This window comes from Mesoplodon mirus, assembly GCF_964341445.2.
Source record: "Mesoplodon mirus genome assembly, contig: HAP1_SCAFFOLD_1112, whole genome shotgun sequence".
Classification (NCBI taxonomy): domain Eukaryota; kingdom Metazoa; phylum Chordata; class Mammalia; order Artiodactyla; family Ziphiidae; genus Mesoplodon; species Mesoplodon mirus.
This window is the reverse complement of record NW_028294954.1, coordinates 37807-47207: the sequence shown is the minus strand read 5'-3', so window position 1 is coordinate 47207 and position 9401 is coordinate 37807. Positions and strand designations below refer to the sequence as shown.

The following is a 9401-nucleotide window of genomic DNA, read 5'->3' as shown; positions in this document are numbered from 1 at the left end:
CCTTAAGTTTTGCATATCTTTTGTTATTCCATGTAAATTCCCTTCTTTTTCATATGATTAAAGAAAAGTTATGAAAAAAATAAGAGAGAAATGAGAGAAAATAAGATCTTATGAAAAATTATGAATGATCTTTATCTGTTTTTGTGCTTACTGTAATTTCTTACTGTTTATCTCTCTATATACATATTCTGAGATATCTTCTCAGACCTGCTGAATCAATCTGTGAGGAGTAAGTTTAACTAATCACTCAGATGAACCTAAAATTGGTTCATCTACAGGAATAACCAACATAAGAGAGTAGTCACGGTAGTCTCAAAATTAGAGAAGACTTCCCAATTATTCCCATTATGTCCAAGAGAGAATATGAGCAGGTACTTCAAGTATCCGAACTTCGTATGATTAGATTCTGCAAAAGCATTTTAAATAGGAAAAATACATAGAAGAAAGGTTAAGACAAAACTTCCCCAGGATAAAATGGATCCCATATTTTCACCAGATGCCTTTACTCAGGAAAAAGAAATGTTAAAGAATTGTAACAGTATCCAACCTGGAAAACAAAATACAGAAATTTTCACCACTAAGCCTGAGCTCTGTACAACTCTGATTTAGTGTTTTTTCAAGCCTTACACCGCAGTCTCTATTTTTAAAATATTTATAAGTAACCCATTTTGTAGGAAAACACCTAACTTTCATCATAAGAATTATGACACTTTATACTTTTATTCCAGCCTAACTTTTATACTCTATTTTCTACCATTTGGCAACTTATACCCTACGCTCTAGTCAAAAAAATCTCATTTACAATCACTTAAACATATTGTGTTGGTTCTCAAGTCCAGGATGTTCCTTCTGCCTGGTATGCCCCTGACCTTCTCTCCACGTGGAACATTCCTACTGACATTCAAAACCTAATTCCAAACCCCCTCATTGTTGGCATCCTCTTTAATATCCCCTATTAGCAGGGTTAGTGACTCCAAGTTCTGTTTTACAAAGTTACATTTTTATGATCTATTTATTTAATAGCCTCTCCCTATTTGATTGTAATGAGTTGTTTATGCATCTCTCACACTCTCTTTTGAGTTCCTCTGGCCTTTATTTTTTCTTTTATCTCTTACCCATAAGCACAGTGCTTGCCCCATAGGACGTGCTCAACGTGTTGGCTGAGTGAAAAAAGACACCTTTTAGCTCTAATCATTTGTGAAATGTCATTTAAAATGCCATCAGATTACCCTTTGTTTCCTAACTTAATTTCTAGTACTATAGAATGTACACTCAGAACACCGTCAGTGGCCTACAGAAACAGTGTTCTCACTGGACTTCCATGCATATAGTCAACCCCCTTATAACTTTCTCTGGCATACAACTGCCAGACATGTTATTAAAAGAAAATGATGTACCAACCCCTCACCTATTGGAAAACTTCCAGAAGCTCTCCATTCCTTATTGTATCTTTTCTACTTGATTTTTCAAATACCTCTGTCTTACTTCATCTATTCAGAACTGGCTTTTCTACCTTTGCTTTCATTTTCAATTTCATTCATATCATTATCTGCACTTACCCATAGAACCTAAGCATATTTCAGTTTCTTATGCAAGTTTCCTCACTAGAGGTCAAAGGGGCAAGGACTATTGTGATAAATTATTAAATAAATAGACGATAGGACTTTGTTCTATTGGTCTGGGAAAATTACTACCTGAAACAAAAGAATTCTGGAAACTGAAGGGGTCAGACCAGTCAGCTTTGTTTACTTCAGACTCAAATCAATGTCTTGTCTTTACCTGAGCTCTGGTTACATTTAGAAAAAAGTACTGTAAATACAGTGAATGAGCAAGGCCACTATCTGAGACGTGTCTGGGTCCTTAGTATAGTAACTGAGGGAATGGTAAGCATTGGTCAATGTTTGCTGATTGATGACTCAATAGATCTGGTTAAGCCTCACCATCAGAATTCCAGATTTTTTAACAAGCTTCTCAGTCTTTTCAACCCAAAGAAAAAACTAAAGAAAACCAGATGACAAGAATTTCAAATTGTAAAATATCCCGATTGTCAAATTTAAATAGGGATATCCTGTGCAATGGAGAGGCTGGCTGGTGCCAATTTCACATTTTGTTCTCTAGTGTCTGGACGAAGCCTGCTCTGCCAGTGAGCTGACAGGTCGAGAGCACTCCAGCTTCCACAGACACCCGAGAACTTTCTATTTTTCATGGTGTTCCTACCTTACCTAAGGGAAGGACTATATTCACAATGAAAAGAGTTATGATTCATCACCAGTAGAGAGATTCTTCCACTTTCTGGGTGCCCACGTTAAAAGTCTGGTATAGTCAACACTCCCTCTAACGTAGATCATGTATTGAAATGAGAAAACTATCACCTAATATGGCCAGAGAGGTGAAGGGACTTGGCCCAGCTGAGCCCAGGAGACACCACTAATTCAAAACCTCAACCATTAACGTAGTGATTGTGATCAAGGAGACTTACAGCACCTAAGAGATTCAAAGAGCATATTAATCCACCTCTGGCAACACTGCCAGTTTAAAAGAATGATTAACCTTCTCTCCCACTTGATTCAACCTGGCTATGTATTATACCACTCTAAATGCTAGCAGACTCTATGCTTATGGCTTCCATTAGGTAGCACTTAGTATACATGAAAACTTTCTTCAAGAAGTAATTACTTTTGAAACCATAAACATTTCAGTTGGGAAAAGTGAAAAAGAAAGGAGGTGCAAGTAAAGGGAACTAGGAAAAAATAAGAAAATACCCTCAAATATAAACATGTTGATTCAAAAGATAATTTAATGGGGATTTAAATGATACTAGGTGAGCATTTATTCTGTTTCTGCTTTAAATAAAGCATTCTGTTCTATTTGTTAGGTGTTGTACTTGTTTAGTATCTAATGTCTGTTAAAAGCCTCTCGAAAGAGATGTATTCATTCTGGTATCCTAAGCACCTATCTGGATGAAAAGCACAAGCAATGGGAAGTCATGGGGCATAAAGGACCTTGCAAAGGCTCTGAAATCCATCTCTTACTTATGGCCTTTGAGACTCAGCCTCCTCCTCTATGTAGTGTTCATAAAACTTAGTGGAGATAGAACACTAGGGACACAGAAGGTCAAAGGAGGTATTTACTACGACTTTCCAAATATCTTCCTTTAGGAAAACAAATATATTTTATTTGCAATGAGGCTTTCTTGTGAATTTTATTCTTCTAAAGAGGAATATTTTTAGTGAACAATTGATTCGTTTGCCTCCCTGTGCTACTTTATTGACAATACTCAGGTAGGGGTGGTTTTCCCTCAAGCAGTTACCTCCATGTGATTTGTATATCAGACCTTCCTAAAAGCATGTTTTCCTGCTCTTTCGTTCCACCCCATCCCAGCTCTACTTCAAATATTGTGATCCTCTATTAAAATGCACAGAACCCTGGGAAAATAAGGAGAAGCAAAATGTTTGTCACTGCCAGCTCTGGTATGCATATATCAGAGGCTAAATTATAACTGATGAAGACAGAAATGGGACCCGTATCTGTCTGACTTCAGAAACCAGAAGTGTAGCTACTACAAGCTGATGAATGGGAACTCAGATCAAGGCCTAGAGTGGAGAGGAGTCTTCTGATCAGAAGGGGAAAGTAAACAAAGGGCAGCGTTTAATTATTTAATAATAAGTAAGAGAATGACTAGGGTGTTTTTACAGAACAGGATATAATATTGAAATAAAATCCCCCAAAGTGACACAGAAACATAATGCAATCCTCTTAAGCTACAACCCTTCCTAAACCAAACCATACCATTCTCTTCACACAGCCTGGAAAGTCAAAAGAAAGGGGATACTGATCTGCATCACACTGGCATTAGAAGCAGATCTAGTTTTAATGAAGTATTACTTCATGGGCTGAAGTTTCCCCCCAAAAAGGGTAAGCTTTTTTCTCAAGAAACATCACTGTGTAATAATCAAGGAGCCAGGGATGGTGGTATTAATTGTTCTAAGTACAGGGATTTGTTTTGCAGAAAGAAGTACCAATCAGAAAGAGAACTGACCAATAATTACTTAACAAAACTGCTTCAGAAGTAGATTTCTAAATCTACTTTTAGACTGATAGTTAGAAAAATCTTACTAAGTTTATTCATTTAGAGGAAATCTGTGCAAGCCTCTGAAACCAAGAGGTATTGTATCAAAAGAGATAAGGTCACTAGACACTTATGTAAGAGCTACTTCTTCCTCAAATGGCCACCATTAAGAGGAGAAACTATTTGCTGTATTTTCTGACTATTAACGTTACCAAGAAGTAACAATGCACCTTTAGGAAACTAGTATGAAAGAAAAACGTAATAAAATTTTTTGCAGGTGACTCTTTGATCTCATAGGTGTGTGTTAATTTTCCAAAGTTGGCACTGGATCCTGCCTTTACAAAATGCTCCTTGAAATATCACATTGAAAATCTTCTCTTTTACTCCTTATTGTAAACACTGTGTACGTTTTTAAGAAGACCAATAAAAAATATGGACTATGGGGCTTCCCTGGTGGCGCAGTGGTTGAGAGTCCGCCTGCTGATGCAGGGGACACGGGTTCGTGCCCCGGTCTGGGAAGATCCCACATGCCACGGAGCAGCTGGGCCTGTGAGCCAGGGCCGCTGAGACTGTGTGTGCAGAGCCTGTGCTCCACAACGGGAGAGGCCACAGTAGTGAGAGGCCCGCGTACCGCAAAAAAAAAAAAAAAAAAAAAAAAAAAATATATATATATATATATATATATATAGAGAGAGAGAGAGAGAGAGGGAGAGAGAGAGAGACTATGAAATTATTTTTCCAATAGTGAAATTGTGGAGAATACATCTTGCATTTCTACTGTATTCCCGCAAAAAGAGGAAGTTCTTTTCCACAAAGACTCTCATCAATGTTAACTCTGGGAGAGAAGTATTTGTAGTTGTCTCATGCTTTGTGGTGAGAGACTCGCACTTTTTCCCCTGTCTCTATTGTGGGAAACAGGGCACACTTTGGGCTGAGAATTCATGCTGTGGTCGGAAAAGAAAGAAACGAAAAATACCCTCATTAACACTGCTCTTTAACAAGTTCAGCAAATGGGCTTCAGGCGTTCTAAACAGCAGCAATTAAAAAATAACTTTAGATTTCATACATTTCTTCCAGTAGGATGAAAAGCTGAGGTATGTTAACTTTAATTTTATGGTTTGCGTGAATACCGAGTTCGATTACTCCCTGTCAAAGCAGAAATCAGCCTCTTACAGGGAATAAGTGCTAATTAAGCAAAACAGAGTAAGCATGTTATATGAAGTATATTTGATTCTTTCCTGTGCACTTTGGCTGCACAAGCTCTAACCACAGTTTCCGGAGGGACCATCAGTGCTCCCTAAGAATGCCAATGCAGTGTTCCGTCCAGTTAGTGGGGTGCAGAGACCAGTCAGAATGCTGATGCTTTCCACAAAGGAGATGGGGCTAGGGAGGCAAATGCAATCAGGGAGTATTAGCTCTGTCTTGTGTGCCTGCTACAAAACCGTGTCCTCTCAAGACTGCTCTATCCCTTCTTTGCTTTATTCGTGTATGTGTAAGTTTGTATATGTAAGCTTTACAAGTCTCTCCTAAGAGAAAACTGAAAATGCCCAGGAAAAAGACAAAACTGCTTCAACAGAGAAAGGTCTCTCTGTTCCAGTTGAAGAGGATATAGAGTTAATAACAGGAAATATCCATCCCCTGAAACTCTATGAAACATGGATGCTTCCACAATTTACTCAAGGTCTCACTGACCAGGCTATAAGTAATTTTAATTATTATTTCTTATGGTTATGGTTGATAAAAAGTCTCAGTGGTATGCTAAAAATCTTTAACACTTGTTGACCTTTTTTCTTGATAGCTTTCCTCCTCCCAGGCTCCAGCCAACAGTAGCAGTAACAGATATCCAGATCTTAAGAGGATAGAAGTATAATGGTGCACTGAATATGGAAAGGAAGAACCAGTAATGGTTCCTATACATTCATAACGCGAATCAGCATCAAACTAAGCTTCCCCAAGAAGAAGCTGACAGCAAATAGTTCCTCCTCTTAATGAACTGAGGAAACAACTTTGAAGTTATCCGTAGCCACCGCTTCTGAAGCAACCAGTAGCTTTGCAACTATTAGTTTACTTGTATTAGATTAATTTATATTAGAGTTTATTTAATGCAATTGCTCACAAATTTTAAACCATTTTGTAGAGTAGTGTTCTGTATCTGTTTAAATGAAATGCTTTCCTAAGCTCAAAATCAGTGTTTTTATGTTGTGTAAATTATGAAATTACTGTGAAATATCTGGTAAACTTGATAGGAAACCCCAGATGTCAGCACTTTGCTGGGCAGGAGTTAAAGTGGCCCACACCATTAGCCCTCATCAGGAGCAGTAGCAGTGGGCTAAGTCATAAGGGCACGCCCGTCCATTACACTCACCCAGGATACTGTGAGTGAGAAACAAAGGGCAGTCAGACAGGGACCTCTATGCTCAGATTCCACTGCCAAGAAATGGCCTAAGTCAGCTCTTGTTGTTGAAGAAAATAACCCTTTAGGAATCAGACTGAATCCTATTTTAAGTTTTAGAGGAAGAAGGATACTATTTAAACATTGATGAAATGTGCCTCTCTTTTTATATCAGCATAGAAATTTATTTGAATTCAAAAGAATATGGTTATATTTAGCATAGTGTAATAATTATCTAAAGCACATATCATCGTTGGCTCTGAAACAGTTCTAAAGATGTCATTCTTTTGAAGTCAAAAAATATGCAGTAAAAATGGACAAGGAAGCAAAAATATGAAAAAAACAAGTTTGCTGAGTATGGGAAGTTGTTACAAGAGGGGCACAACAAGATAATGTAACAGAGTCCAAATTACATAACATGCAGCAAGGAGTTCTCTTGCTTTAACAACTCCTAGAAATTAAACCAGTAATCTCAATGCAAGAATATCACCACTGGGTTATTTAACAGGACAAATTTTCTGAGGGACACAGGTAGTAATTCACTCTACTTCCCCTTTCTCTAATATCTTTTCTCACACCAATTTCTTTTCTTTCCTCGAGGATAGATTTTATCCTGTTGAAAACAATTTTAGTTTTATTTGTAAAGTGGAGTAAATAATATCCTGAGTGAAGTAGGCAGAGTTTTAGCTGAAGATGCTCAGGAATCAAACTTTTGAAAAAGGCCAATCAGCTAGCTAGCTAGCAGTTACCATCAGTGGCTTGCAGAAAAAAAAAATTACAGATGATATGTTTGCTAAATAGATAAAAAGAATAAGCAGTTTAGAATGGGCGAAAAATCCCAGGATCTACTGTGACCTAGACCAGAGGTGCCTAAACTTTTTGGAACCAGGGACCGGTTTCCTGGAAGCAAATTTTTCCAGGGAGGGGGGGCGGGGTGTGTGAGGTTCAGGCGGTAATGTGAGCCATAGGGAGCAGCAGATGAAGCTTAGTTGGCTTGCTTGCGACTCACCTCCTGCTGTGCAGCCCGGTTCCTAAGAGGCTGTGGACTGGTACCCGTCCAAGGCCAAGGGGTTGGGAACCCCTGACCTACACACTCAAAAGCAGACAGTTGACCTTTGATTAAGCCCATTTTCCTGTGGAGTGAGCCATAAGGGGCTCCAAGACACAGTTTGGTTTCAATGTTTCAGTGTTCACAGCCAGAGGGCAAACTCAGAATGTCTCCTCCTCTTGCAAAAACTGGACCACGGATGAGAAGTCTTTTTTTTTGAGTAGCCCTTCACGCACAACATCCCTGCAGATCTGATGGGCTTGACTGCCCAGAAGGACTGGGCTCTTCGTGCTGGTAGCAGAGTCTCATGCTAATCCCAGATCCTTAGCCATTATAGTGTTGCTCCGAATCCGCCCTGATAGTAATTAGCCGAGGGAACTCCATCCATCACCCCAGGTACAGGATTATAAGTGTCACTTGACCAACATTGTCCTGAGCTCGTATTTAGGATTTTAGCCAAGAGTTTTGGGTCAAGCCCTAACCTGAGTCCCAGATTCATAGCTTCAGCAGTTCCAATCCTACTAATAGCTAACAGCAAGTTTGTGCAGATCTTCGAAGCCTGGCCAGTCCCAACAGCTCCACGATGCACCACATGGGAGCCCATGCACCACAGCAGCTCAACCCCTCCCATCCTAAGTGTGAGGTTGCCAGATCGAGCCATTCCCACACTACCAGAAACAGGGGCATCCGTGAAAACCGCTCCCATTTTCTCAACTTCTTTGGCCAATTCTCCGAAAACCATAGGATCAACAGTACTGGAATCTATTAATGGTGAGTCTTTCTTCACTTTTTTTTGAATTCCATTTGCTCCACAATAAGCTTCTAGTGCATTGATGCATTGTAATAATTTTGTCACCTTTTTCGGCTACATCCCCTGCAGAAGACACTACAGGGTTCATCTGCATCTAGAAGCTCTTTGCATGAATCAGGGAACACATCAACAACGGTGAGTGGCTAGCCATGTTTCATGAGCTCTTTTGCCACTGGACTCCCCACGTTGCCTACTCCAATGAATCCAACTGGAGTCTTGGAAGCTACTGACCTAGAACACAGCGCTGCAAGGCTGGCCACCACTGGCTGCTGCAGACGACTCCCTGTACCGGAGGCCGGAGGTGGCTCCACGGAGATGGAAGGAGGCTGCCACGCTGCCCGCGCCCCTCCTTCTCACGGTGACCTCCTCGACTCCCGGCTCACCCACTGGCTGCTATAGGGTGCGTGATGCGGAGGGCCGGCTAGGCTGTGGCGATTCTTAATACCTCTTTGGTACTAGGTTACACATACAGTTTCACCTAGTGAGCGACTTAACAGAAGGAATTTTTTTCTACGGCATTTTTGTGGCACAGCAGATAGAAGCGAGGTCACTATTTCTTTGAAAAACTGAATTAATATAGAAAGTCATGATTCATTCTACAAATATGCTGAGTCAAAGAAACGTGAAAATTGATGCGATGGAGGAAGAGCGCTAGACTTCCCTGATGCTCAACTGGCGCCTTTCTTCTGGTGTCAGAACATGGTTGTGTAACTCCTTTAATCCCAGTGGATTTTCCAAAAATTCCAGAATCTTCAGATTTTGGTAGCCCCTGTTTACTGCCTTTGCCCCCCTATGCCAAATCCCACCCCACCCCGCACACATTTATTTTTTACCAGTTGTCCTCCGGGGTGTTTTTCTTTATATAGTTATTGCAGCAGTTTGTTAGACTACTGACCCCCAGTGCAAATGCCCCTCCCCCCGTTTTCTCACCCTGTGTAGTTTTGTTCCACCTTGACCTGGGCTTGGTCACGTGACTTGCTTTGGCCCAATGGCATATCAAGAGCTGAAGCTTGGAGAGTACTCGTGCTTTAGGGCTTGTCCTCATGGAAACCTGACATGTTAGGAAGCCTGGCTAACCTAG

The 9401-nt window shown here is 40.3% G+C and overlaps 1 pseudogene across 1 annotated transcript; it reads right to left on the bottom strand.

Annotated features, from left to right (window-relative positions):
• Positions 1-4825: 4825 nt before the first annotated feature.
• Positions 4826-8713, bottom strand: LOC309797847 (3-hydroxyisobutyrate dehydrogenase, mitochondrial-like; annotated as a pseudogene). The gene has a single exon. The product of its transcript is annotated as a 3-hydroxyisobutyrate dehydrogenase, mitochondrial-like (transcript).
• Between the last annotated feature and the right edge of the window lie 688 nt (positions 8714-9401).